Source organism: Solanum lycopersicum, chromosome 1, assembly GCF_036512215.1.
Source record: "Solanum lycopersicum chromosome 1, SLM_r2.1".
NCBI lineage: Eukaryota > Viridiplantae > Streptophyta > Magnoliopsida > Solanales > Solanaceae > Solanum > Solanum lycopersicum.
In genome coordinates, this window is record NC_090800.1 from 54,677,997 (window position 1) to 54,691,089 (window position 13,093).

A 13,093-nucleotide genomic window follows, 5' to 3' on the forward strand; every position below is an offset into this window, starting at 1 on the left:
TTTTAATTGTCAACCTAACAAAAACTTGTTATTAATTTGTAACTGCGCTTATATTTTTGGAGAAACTAACCAAATATCCCATAAAAACAAAATAATTATAAATATATTCCCTTTTTCTCCTACTCTACTATACACACACACACACACACATACATTATATTGGTATCATTAAGAGTGACAATTTTACCTAGCAGATACAAAATTAGTAGTCCCTTCGTTTCATCCTATGTGATAACATTCGATCGGGCGCGAAGATTAAGAAATAATAAAGACTTTAAAATGTTTATCCTTCAAATTAAGTGGGGGCCAACAAAGGTAAAAAAGGAATTGTATCTTTAGATATTTTCCATAAAGAAAATGTGATTTCTTTTTGGGATTGACCAAAAAGAAAATGGTGTCATATAAAATGAGATAGAAGGAACTAGTATCATTAAGGTTTATTGTTCGGAAGTTGCTCATTAACCCATACTCAGATGGTTCTCATGGGTCCAACAATTTTAAATTCTGATACAATTTTATTGTGTTCGATTAGGAAATATGTTGAAGACCTAATGTAGCAATAAACACTTCTAAATAACCATAATTTCAAAAACACAATATGCATTATCATATTTTTTAACCTACACAATAAAATAAAAGAGTCCAAGTCAAATATGAAACAAGTGACGTGTGATATTATTTTTCTTTCAAGGTTCAACAATTAATTCAAGACATTCACAATTTAGTATCGGCGTTTAAGGCTTATTGAACATATAATAAGGAGGCAATCAAATATAATTGTAGGGATATTAAAAGTAAAAAATCTTCTTGTAAAATAAATTCTAGTGCTATTCTTATAAGTATTGATCATTTATTTTATGTTACATAATCAAGAATTAATACATCATCAAGTAACTAACACTATTAGAGAAACAACTTTTGTTACCATCTCAATCAAATTCAAAAAAAATTGAAGCAAATAATGAAGAGGTTATAGTTGTACTCCACAAGATGTGTAATTAACTTTTGGAGCAGTAGAATTCTCCAAACAACTCTCCACAACCCTTGACAACTGCTTCCATCGTCCCTTGCTCAAACTCATCTTAGAAGACCTTATTTTCTTTCTCATTTTCAAAATGAATGGAAAATATCATGTATTGAGTTTTTTCTCTTAAAGATCAAAGGGAAGGCCATAAAATATTAATACGTCAATAACAAACTTCACAACATGAATTCCAATGACCTTCAACTTAATAATTTTTTTGCATAATTAGGTAATGTGAAATGATAGCAGTAAAATAAACATGTGCATACCAACACTTATTTTCAATTTTGAGACAATAGACATGTACATTATAAACGTTTTCATTCCAACCGTATGCATCGTCATGTTACTCCCCTCATGCTAGATAATCAATTCGCTTGCGAAGAAATTACAGATTGTACATGTAGTTTACGCCCTTACCGTTACCTGGTACCAAATACCAAATATTTCACAACAAAGAGTAAGAAATTTGAGGATTTCTAATACAAATATACGTTGATACCAAATGATACTTGGTAATGAATGAGAAGCTAAACGCAATGGCAGATAAAGGAGCCAACTAAACACAATTGTTATCGATAAACAAATTACATCAGATAGCTTTTCTGCTCTATTTTCTCCTTTGATTGGAGAGACAGATATACATATGAGGAACTTTTGACAAAATTCTAAATAATATGTACGTTGAGTGAGATTTAATTAGCATAAGGAATTTTATATATATACTCCCAACAACAAACTCTAATTTTTTAGTTACCTTCATAAAAATCATAACTTTTCATAAAAATCACAATTTTTTTTATAAAAGTCGAAACTCTTCATTTTCCATTCACACCTTTTAATATCCAACAATTCCCCGCATGAATGGGGAATGACTCCAATACAAAGAAACGGACAAGTATGTGCATTTTACAAGCAATAATTAATTGCATCCGGCTAAGTAGGTTTTTCTTTGAACTTTTCGTAGTGAACATATGTCAGATATACTCGATCAATCGGTAGATGAGATATCTTTGAAGCATTAAGCTTTAGTGTATACCTAGACAACCATATGTCACACACAATTACCCCTTTTATCGTTTATGGTTCTTACAATTGTGTTTGTTTCATCAATGAACACCTCCTGGTTTCATGAGTGTATACATAATAGGCTTTTGACAATAGTTCTCTTTGAAGCGGCTTACACTTCACACTCATATAAGTCATTTCTAACCGTGTCATAACATCGATATACTATTTGGTCAAGTCTGCCAAACTTAGAAAATCATTAAAAATTTTAAGCTTTATTACCTTATTAACAAGCCTTAATGAATTAACCTCATACCTCAACATTGTCTTCATCATGAGAATGAATTCAGTTGATTGACAATGTCGAACTGTCAATCACAACTTTATTTTTCTCCTTGAATCTAGCTCTTGGGATCTCGAGTCTGCTAGATAGAGTTACCTCCATGATGATTTATCCTAAGTCGTACACCTATTCCTTTTGATGATCTTTTAACTTTCTCTCTAGTTACACCTTTTTATTAGTGGATCCAACACATTATCCTTTGACTTTACATAGTCAATTGTGATAATTTCACTAGAGAGTAGTTATTTTATAACGATATTATGTCTATCTCTTATATGATAAGACTTACCGTTATACATCATGCTCCATGCCCTACCTATTGCATCTTGACTATCTAAGTGTATGCATAATGATGCCAATGTATCGGACGAAAAAGAATATTTATTAAAAAATTCTGGATTCTTTCAACTTATTCACCTGCCTTATCTAGAGCACCTAACTCAAAGATCCTTATAGAGCTAGCGATACATGTCTTTTTGGAAGATTTCTAAGAGACTAATCCTCCACCAAGATTAAACACATATCCACTCGTGGGTTTTACTTCATTTGATCCTGTTGATCCAATTTGTATCACTATATCTTTTCAATACTGTTGGATATTTTTTTAACGCAAAACAAATTTTTAAGTATGTTTTAAATACCCCCAAAACTATTTTCATTGTCATCCAATGAGTTTGATAGGAATTACTCGTGAACCGACTCAATTTACTAATAACACATACTATATCTGATCGCGTACACTTCTTGATATACATCATACCTTCCAATACTCTAGAACAATCCAATTCTGAGTTACTTTTGCCTTCACTTATTTGAAATGCAAAGTTCACATTTATTGGAGTCTTGACAATATTGAAATTCAAATATTTGAACTAGTCAAGTACCTTTTTGATGCAATGAGACCGTGACAATGCTAAACATTATGGAGTCCTAAGGATTTTTATACATAAGATTGCATCAGCAACTCCAAAATCTTTCATATCAAACTTGCTTTTTGGCATACATTTAGTTGCATTTGTGTCATTAGTATCTCTATTGATGATCAACATGTCATTAATATACAAATAAACAACGACTGTATGATTTTAATGTAAACACATTTATTTGATGAATTTGGAGATTATATACCGCAACTAATAATATTAACATTCGAATGGATGTAATTCTAGTTACTGACGAGTATATATCAAGATCACGACCTAGTTTTTGTCTAAAGCCTTTGGCAATTTTTTTTATATTTGTCAACAGTTGCATCCACTTTCATTTTCCTTCTGAAGATTCAACTTCAATATCATATTGTCTAGACATTTCTATTGCTTCATCCTTACCATTCAACAAATTGACATAGTTGTATCTATTACCATTGTCAATGAAAGTTATGAGATACTTTTTTACACCACGAGATGGTGTTGACTTCATATCACAATTGTCAATGTAAATCAACTCTACGAGATTATGATTCCTTTTAACAGATTTATAAGAATGCTCAACATACTTAGATTTCATAGATAAGTTGATCAATTTTCTTTACAAGGTTTTGTAATTGATATGTCTCAAGTGTTCATGTCACAAACAATTTAACTCAAGAAAGTAGGAACAAATAAAAATATTGAGTTTGAAAGGCTCTCCACGAGATAGCTTTTTCTCACAAATGTTTTGTTCCTATTTCCTACAATTTCGTGTGATACAAACATTGTTTAGAGTCATCACCCTATCAAATGTCCTTTTCGGAAGGACCTTCTCATAACTTTCAATTGTTATAAAACTATCCATGAACAAAGTTTCATCGGGTCAAATAAAGACAATATAGTCCAAATGCTTTTTTTTTATAAAGCATGATAACTGACTATTTCACTAATATTCATGTCTATACTGATAGTTATATTCAATAGACATATCTCTTCATGAAAAGTCACAATATTTTAAGTGATACTTTTTCATAAAAGAATTCAATCATTTTGAACAAGTATACATATTATTTGGTAGTTTCATACTAGTCATACCATAAACTAATAAAAGAGAAACTCAACGACCAAAATTTCAAATATATTTCAAGAATTTTGTGGGTCTAACATAATACAAAAGTATCATCGAATTTCATATCTTGTGCTCCAAATTTATGTTAGACACTAAGTCTAGTTTTATCTTTGTCATTAGCACAGAACCCCCACATTTTAAATATGATTTCAAAATTATTTTTCAAGTATTTGAAAATAGTTTTCCACATATTTTTTTCTCATGCTATCAAAGTGTCATTAACAACATGAAACCTCTTTTGAAAATATTATCCTACAAAAGAATTGCAGTGCTTCATTTCTGTTTGACAATCTTTACACAATGTTAAAGTTCATTTCATAGAGACACGAAATCATAAACTCTAAGTCACTAGTATTTTCCTCTATCACTAATAGACATACCACTTAGTATTTAGAATACTAACAATAAAGAGAAATTTTTTTGTATAATTTATTTCTATATAACAGTGAAGTTTATAGAAAGTCAAAAGTACAACATTGACTTATTATGTGAAGTTGACATATTTTTCAAACCAATAGCATAGTCTAATTTATCCAGAGTAGAAAAGTAGAAAAGTTTTTAGTCTACAAAAATAAGATACAATTAAATTTCACATGGAGTAACTACAAAATTTTTTTTAGTCTCTAAACAGAATTAAACATATTCTTAGATTATCACATAGATGTGATTTTCTTTTCAAATAGTCTTACAACAATAACATTTCGACATACTATTTTATCACACAAAAATGTGCATTTCTCATTATGCAAACTAAAAGATTTTAAAGGCAACACTTTTTGTTTAGGAAAATTCATTCAAAAATCATATGATTTGCAATTTTTTTTCCAAACACATACATGATATATATCAAAAACTGTTAATTTTTAGAAACTATTTCCCTCCTTAGATAAATAACAAGAAGGTTACCTGGTGTAATGTTTAACAGAAATACCACAAATTCTTCTAGTATATTCTCACTTTGACCTTGCTAAACAAACACAAATTCTAGAGAAATAATGCATTAATCTTCTACTTTCATGATTTGTTTATCTCGATCAGTAGAATACAAGAAATAGCAACAATATAATAATTTCCTTAAGACTGTTATTCATCTTGTATCCCAAGGATACTTTAAACAAAACTTTGAAGAATTTGGTAAGAAACAACAAAGTTTAAAGTATATATTTATACCAGAAAATTAAAACTATTAGAGAAAATAGAATCACAAACAAATTAGAAACAATATAAAAATATTCCCCTACAGGGAATTATTCCTCTCAAGTACCCGAGGTTAATGAAATATATCCTTCCTGGATAGAACGATCTACTCACTGGTGTATCTCTACCTAAAATCACGATCTCAACGAACCACTCAATGGCAATAAAGTACACTTGGAATACTAGATCTAGTAGTAGTAGAAGAAGTTTAGAAAAATTCGTTCAACTAAAATGAGACAAAATCCCTCAATTTATTGAAACACAAAGGATAATGAGAAAAAGGTTCTTATTGCGCCTTACCAAAGAAGTCACAAACCTTTGGAAAAGTTACAATCTTCCGAAAAGGTCACAACTTTTCATAAAAGTCGCAATTTTTCAAAAAGCCAGAACTCTTCATAAAAGTCGCAGCTTTTCACAAAAGTGACAACTCTTCATTTTCGATTCACACCTTTTAAAAATCCATCAACTTGCTCAAACAAAATACACAACCTATTCTTTCCTGTTTCATTTCAATAAAATTCTGAATGTACTTACATAGAAGGATGTCTTATTTTCTCAAACACAATCCCTTCTTCGACTTGAATGACCATGTAATTGCGCCTAAGACTGGTCAACGGACCGGAACCGGGTCACCGGATTGGAATGAACCGGTACCGGACCGGACCGGAATCCGTTGACCGGAATTTTGACCGGTACCGGGATGAACCGGACCGGAATTACCGGGATGGTTCATCGGTTCCGTCCCGTTCCACTATATACTGGGATGGAACCGGAATGAACCGGAACGGACCGGGATGGAACGGGACGGAATTAACGGGACGATATTTTTTAAATTACGAAAATATAATTTTTTTTTATTTTTTAAGTATAAATTAATAGTTTTTAAATTTATACTATAATTTTTAACTTAAGTTTATTTTAAAGATATTTTATTAATTTTTTTTTATTATTGATAAGTTTGCAAGTAATCTAATAAAGTTTTCAAAATTTAAATCTTTTGAAGTTTATACTTTATAAGTTATTACTTATATTTATTAATATTTATTTTATAAGTTATATTTATAACTTGTATCTTGTAAATATTAAATAAATAAAATTTGTAATTTTAAAAAAGTAAATTAAATTACAAAAATTAAAAAATATCAATTTAATTTATTTAAATTTGTAACAAATTACAATTTCAATGGGCGGGATTTTTGAAAAAAATTTAAATTTTAAAATATAATTTATAAAAAATATAAATATAAATTATATAAAATATAAAATATAAAAAAATTAATATATATTAAATAAACCGGACCGGAACCGGAACGGACCGGACCGGAACCGGAATGAACCGGGATGAACCGGTACCGGTACACCGGTACGAAACTACGGTTCTGTCCCGTTCCGTGTACCGGTTTAGAATATCCCGGCCCGTCTCGTAGGCAACCGAAACGGGACGAACCGGAACGGTACCGGAATGGTACCGGTACGTCCCGTTCCGTTGCCCAGTCTTAATTGCGCCACAAAGATGCAGACCAGCTAGAGCAAGTGAACCAGGGCAGTAAAATTTGTTAGCGTTGGTAATCTCCACGGGTTTGAACTACAACAACTTGAACATCAATAAGGCACAAAGTATTTGGCACAAAGATGTAAGATTGCAAAATTAGAAGGTAAACATATTCATAAACAACTTGTAATTGACTACAACAAAGGATTTTGTCTATCAACATTAATATATCAAGATAAGTCCTTATCATATTTCATTTTGAAAAAAGATCACATCACCAATCATTAGTATCTTCAAATTTTATAATTAGAAATAATAAAATTATTACCAAATGGTATCTCCGATAAAATAAAAATAAAAAAAGAACATAAGAGCACGCACGCGCACACACACACACACACGTGTGTGTGTGTGTGTGTGCGCGCGTGCTCTTATATTCTTTTTTATTTTTATTTTATCGGAGATACCATTTGGTAATAATTTTATTATTTCTAATGATAAAATTTGAAGATACTAATGATCAATCAGGTTCTCACTTATCTCAGCAGGTAATCTGTTTAAGGACAACACCACCAACTTTTTCTGCACCAGCACCTTAGGTTCAGGGAACACAACATGCAGTTGTTGTGACTGTTTGAATGAATGCATCCTTAGAAATAGAAACATTTCCTAGATTGACTACATGGATTATAACGAGTACTGACAAGCATGGTCTCCTTATTAAGTTATTAAAGTTGAAACCTCTAGTATTCAAGGGTATTGAATTTGAAGATACTAATGATTTCCTTATTTATTATCATGAGCTACATCATAAAATGGACATCGTGGAGTGATTCAATGTTGAGTTTGTGACATACTAGTTTCATGGGGATGCCAAAATACAGTAGCGATCTCATGTTGATTGTTAACCATAAAAGGAACCATATATAACTTGGGAATCATTTTCTAGCTTTTTTTTTATAGAGAAGTATGTTGTCACACCTCGAATATCAGGCTAAGAAACAAAATTGCAGAAAACCTCATGAAGTAGTGAACAACGACAGGGTTCACGAATCCTGATAGGATCCATGGTTCGTTGACTTGCCCGTGGTTATGACTTGTAAGTCACCAGGGACCATGTACCAGGGGCACCTCCACGGTCCGTGATCTTGATGACGGGCTGTGTTGATGCTCGTGGAAGACAGACAGTAGCCTCCCCTGGCCAACCCCTCAGACGCCCACCCCCAAATGAAGACCACGAGGGCCTTCACACTCCGTGGTCTTCGTGACGGCTCGTGGGAGCGTCCGTGAAGATTAACCAGTAGGTCCCTAGACTTGAGCCTCTACACCTCAGCCCAAGTAAGGACCGCGAGGACCTTAACGGTCCATGGTCCTCCACACGGTCTGTGGTAAAGGCTCGTGAAACAGAGGCCCCAATTCCTGGGCTAAGTGCAGACCACCACCAATTTCACAGTCCGTGGTCCCTTTCACGATCCATGAAGATGGTTGTGGTTAGCCTTGTCTCCAAATTAAGTCAGAGGTCTTTTGATCTTTTCCAATTTTGTTGGACCCCTCAAATACATCGTTTTAACCTTATGTTACATGGTTTTGGTCAGTTGTAGCATGGAAACATAACTAGATCTTACCTAAGTCACATCTTTCATCAAAACATTGAAAACTAGAAACGAAAGAGGAAAAGATGTCGAGCAATCCTAGTTCGAGAACGTAGCAAAGTTCCATCATTCCCAAACCCGAAATCAAAATATTTCTCCATGGAATTCAACACTAGGCATGTGGAGTTTCACTAGTGGGTTCCTTTTTCCCATTAGGTCCTTAAATTTTTGTCAGTTTTTTGATTCCTTTATCATGACTAGACTTAGGGTTTCTAGAACTTCAACAAAATATCATCAATTAGTTATTAACTTATTCCAAATCAGAATATTATGTTATTACTTCATTTCTTGCATGAATTTCAGAACTCTACCTATGTATTTCTTTAGTTATTAAATAACACATGCTAGGTTAATTATTTCAGTATTCAGTTATACATGCCTCAATTATGAATGCATTATTAAACAAATTAATTATTGTATTATCAGTTTGCATCTCAGTTTTTAGCTATCCAATGTATTACAATAATTCAGTCATAATATGTGAATCATTGATATATTGGGAGTACAATGATATGTTATTTCATCTTTATTTTATACTACATGCTCAGTACTTCCAAGTGGTGGCGCATACGCTGCGCTACATCTTCTCGTGATGTAGGTTTAGGTTCTAAAAAACTATATCATGCTTAGATTGGTTCCCGATTTCTAGTTCAGCAACATCAGTGGTGAGTCCTCATTTTTCAAGGACAACAGTCATTTTATCTTTTGAGTAATTCAGTTTTTTAGTTTCAGTTTTGCTCAAGTTAGCTGGGCATGTCCCAACACTTCTAGTTAGTTAAAGGCTATTTAGACATAGTTAGATTCAACTTAGTTTTTAAGTTTGATGTTTCCTCTTGTATCAAACTCTTAAATTTGATATTCAGTTTTAATTATATGGGTATTACCCATCATTTCAGACTTAATTTATGATTAACTTCCACATTGGTTATTCATTTCTTTAGTATGCTCATGATTATGCAGCAGGGTTAGCTTGAGATCACTTATTATCCTAGCTTTCGTGTCTACGTTTTAGGCTAGCTCAAGGTGTGACATATATACCTGGGACTTTGAGGGAAAGGAGGAGAGATGAGTTCTTAAATACTTTGCAATGAAAGATGTTTGTTGCAGCTTATGAGGCCAAATTCATGCTTTATCGAGGTATTGCACTCAACTTTGCTCCGGTCCGCAAGAGCGGATTCACCATTTTGTGAAGGGATTAAGGTCAGAATTGCAGATTCCAGCTTTATAGGTTGCTTCTTCTGTAAAATCTTTTGAGGAAGTGGTTGATTTTGTGCTAGAGGTAGAGAAGGTGAAGAAAGATGACTTCATCAAGGTGTCAACGTTCAAGAAATCCGTAAGAGACATAAGTTTAGTGGTTATTACTCTAGAAAGCATAGTTCTGGGGGTTATCCACCTCGTCCTATTTGGTCTTCATTGCAGGTGTCTGTTGAGGGTCCATCGTAGACCACTCCGGCTTTTTATGAGTTTAGGGGTTATCTTCAAGTTTCTTCATTTTCACAGAGACGTACTCTCGACTCTAGGAGTTGTTCTGGATGTGGTGAGGCTGGGCATATCAGAAAATATTATCTAAGGTAGAGTCAAACTTTATATGATCAAGAGTTACATATCCCCAATAGATAGCACCATCTGTGGTTACGGTAAAGGTCGTCATTTTTGATAACGTGGTGGCCAAGGTAATGGTGGTCACCAGTTCAGTCGGGGTGGTGGGAAGGTTGGAAATACTGGAGCGCATCTTGACTAGGGCAATGGACATACATGTGATTAGGGCTGGCAAGGGGATGGGGAAGGGCACTAGGGGACGGGACGGGGACAGGGAGGGGGGATATGGACCGGGACCGGGATTGGGCGAAAAAAATAGGTCCCATCTCGTCCCACTATATATATGGGATGGGATGAGATTTGGGGGGACCGAACGGGATGGGGGATTTTTTTATTTGTTTTTAATACTTATATATTTGTATTTAAATCATACGTCTTTATCTTATAAATTTTAAATTTAACTTTAATTTTCAAATTTCAAAATAAATTTTCAAAATTAAAGTATCAATTTTAAAATTTCAAGATTCAAGTTTCAACTTTAAAGTTTTAAATTTCAAATTTGAGAAGTTTAAATTTGTATTTTAAATATTTTAAAGTAATGTAAATTGTAAACTTGAAATTTGAAATGTCAAGTTACAAGTTTTAAATTAAGTATTTTAAAGTTAGTTTAGTAATTTAGTTAGTTTAGTATATATTTATATGTATATATTAAAATTAAAATGCAAATAATAATTGTTTTAAAAAACTTGATTAAAAGTTAAAACCTTCAAATTTATTCAATAGAACTTAGAAGTTACAATTAACAAATATTAGTGGAGTAACTAATTCACGCAATCACCTTCTAGGAAGGGTTCTGTTTGAATAAGTTCTCATACATAAAACTAATATTTGTTACAGATATTAAATGAATAATTAAATTTACCCAGCCACCTTCTAGGAAGAATTCTGTTTCAATTAGTTCTCGAATGCAATCTAAAAATATTTGTTTTCTCCTTTAAAATTTAATTTTAATTGTGACATCATATCGATGGTGATATCCTCAGATGTTGGCAAACTTGCTAGAAATTCTTGTGCCTCTAATTTATCATCACTGCGTTCAGTTTGTGTTTTGATCCAACTTACTTGTTTATTACTTAGCTTTGACAAATTATTATTCCTCCTATCGGCATTGACCCAATCTCTAAATAAAACTGTTGTTTTCAAACTGTCTTCCGCCAATGAATGTCTATGATCACCAATTTGAAACCTTGTCGCACTGAAAGCAGCCTCCGATGCAACTAATGAAGCTTGAATAGTTAGAACATCACGAACCATTTTGCTCAAAGTTGGAAATGCATCGCTTCGCCTACTCGACCATCCTAATAAATCTTTATTGCCATATTTGATTTCCAATGATTCTAAAGATTGACTAAGATATTCTTGAAAATCATCACGGTTAATAGAATTAAGATAAAGAATACCTTGCATATAAGTTTAAATTGGAAGTGACAATTAATCTTGGCTTTAGAAGTTTGACCAACTTCTCCTTGAAAATTTTCTGAAGTTCTATATTTTTCATACAACAGTTTTGCTTCTACTTTTATGCTCGACTTACACATTTGAAAATTTAGAATTTCTCCCGGTTAAATTTCTAAAGTTTCATAAAAAGTGTCAACAAGGCCTTGCACACCTTATAATTTATAAGCATCATGAAGTAAAATAGCCGTTAAAAAACTTGAGGAATAGGAAAAAAATATTTTTAAAATTTTTCAATCATACATTCAATTGCAACTCTAAATTTATCTTTTTTTTTATATATTTAAAAATTTGAATTGTAAGGGCACAAATATTTATTAATACAGATGAAATAGTAGGATAATAAATTCCAGAAAACATTGTAGTATCATCATAAAAAAATCTTAAAAATTGTAATAGTTCTTTAGTTTTTCCCAATCTTTATCACAATTTCTATCTAATGGGTCAACATTACGAGCATTAAACACCATTTGTATGGGTCTTCTATATTTATAAGAACCGAAAATATTTCGTAAAGATAATTCCACTTTATTTTAATATGTTTTGGAATTTTTCTAGGAGACAATTCACATAGTAAACAACGCTCATTAAATTCCCTAGTTCTAGCAACATTGTTAGTATGAAAAATTCAGGTAACGACATATTCAATTTTTATGCTACCACAATCAAATAATGAAATACTCTCTTGTACAACTAAATTTAATATATGTGCAACACATCTAACATGAAAAACATTATTGTCATTTGGACATAATCTAATTTTTAACATTTTAGCAGCGTTTGTATTATTATATGCATTATCTAATGTGACAGCCATTATTTTATCTATAATCATGTAATAATCTAAAACACTTAAAATATTTGAAAAAATATATGCACAAGTTTTTTTGTCTATACATAGTTTATAACTTATAATTTTTTTTTGCAAATTCCAATTATGATCAATCCAATGTGCAGTAATAGTTAAATAATCATTTTCATTAACACTACGACCCATGTCCGAACTTATAGATACTATACTATATAATATGCTAAATATACAATGAATGAATTTACAATGTTACCTTGAAATTTTAAAATATCAGATTTAACAGTATTTCTTGAAAAATCTCTATAATCCAGATTATAAGTCTGTTGAATATATTCAATAAAATCGGAATTTGAAGGAAAACTATAAAGCAAACCACAAACAGAAACCATTTTAGCTAAATTTTCACGATCTAATTCCTTATTATATCTACATTGTGTTATTGGACAAGTGGGGTTAGAAGGATCAAATGTTCCTT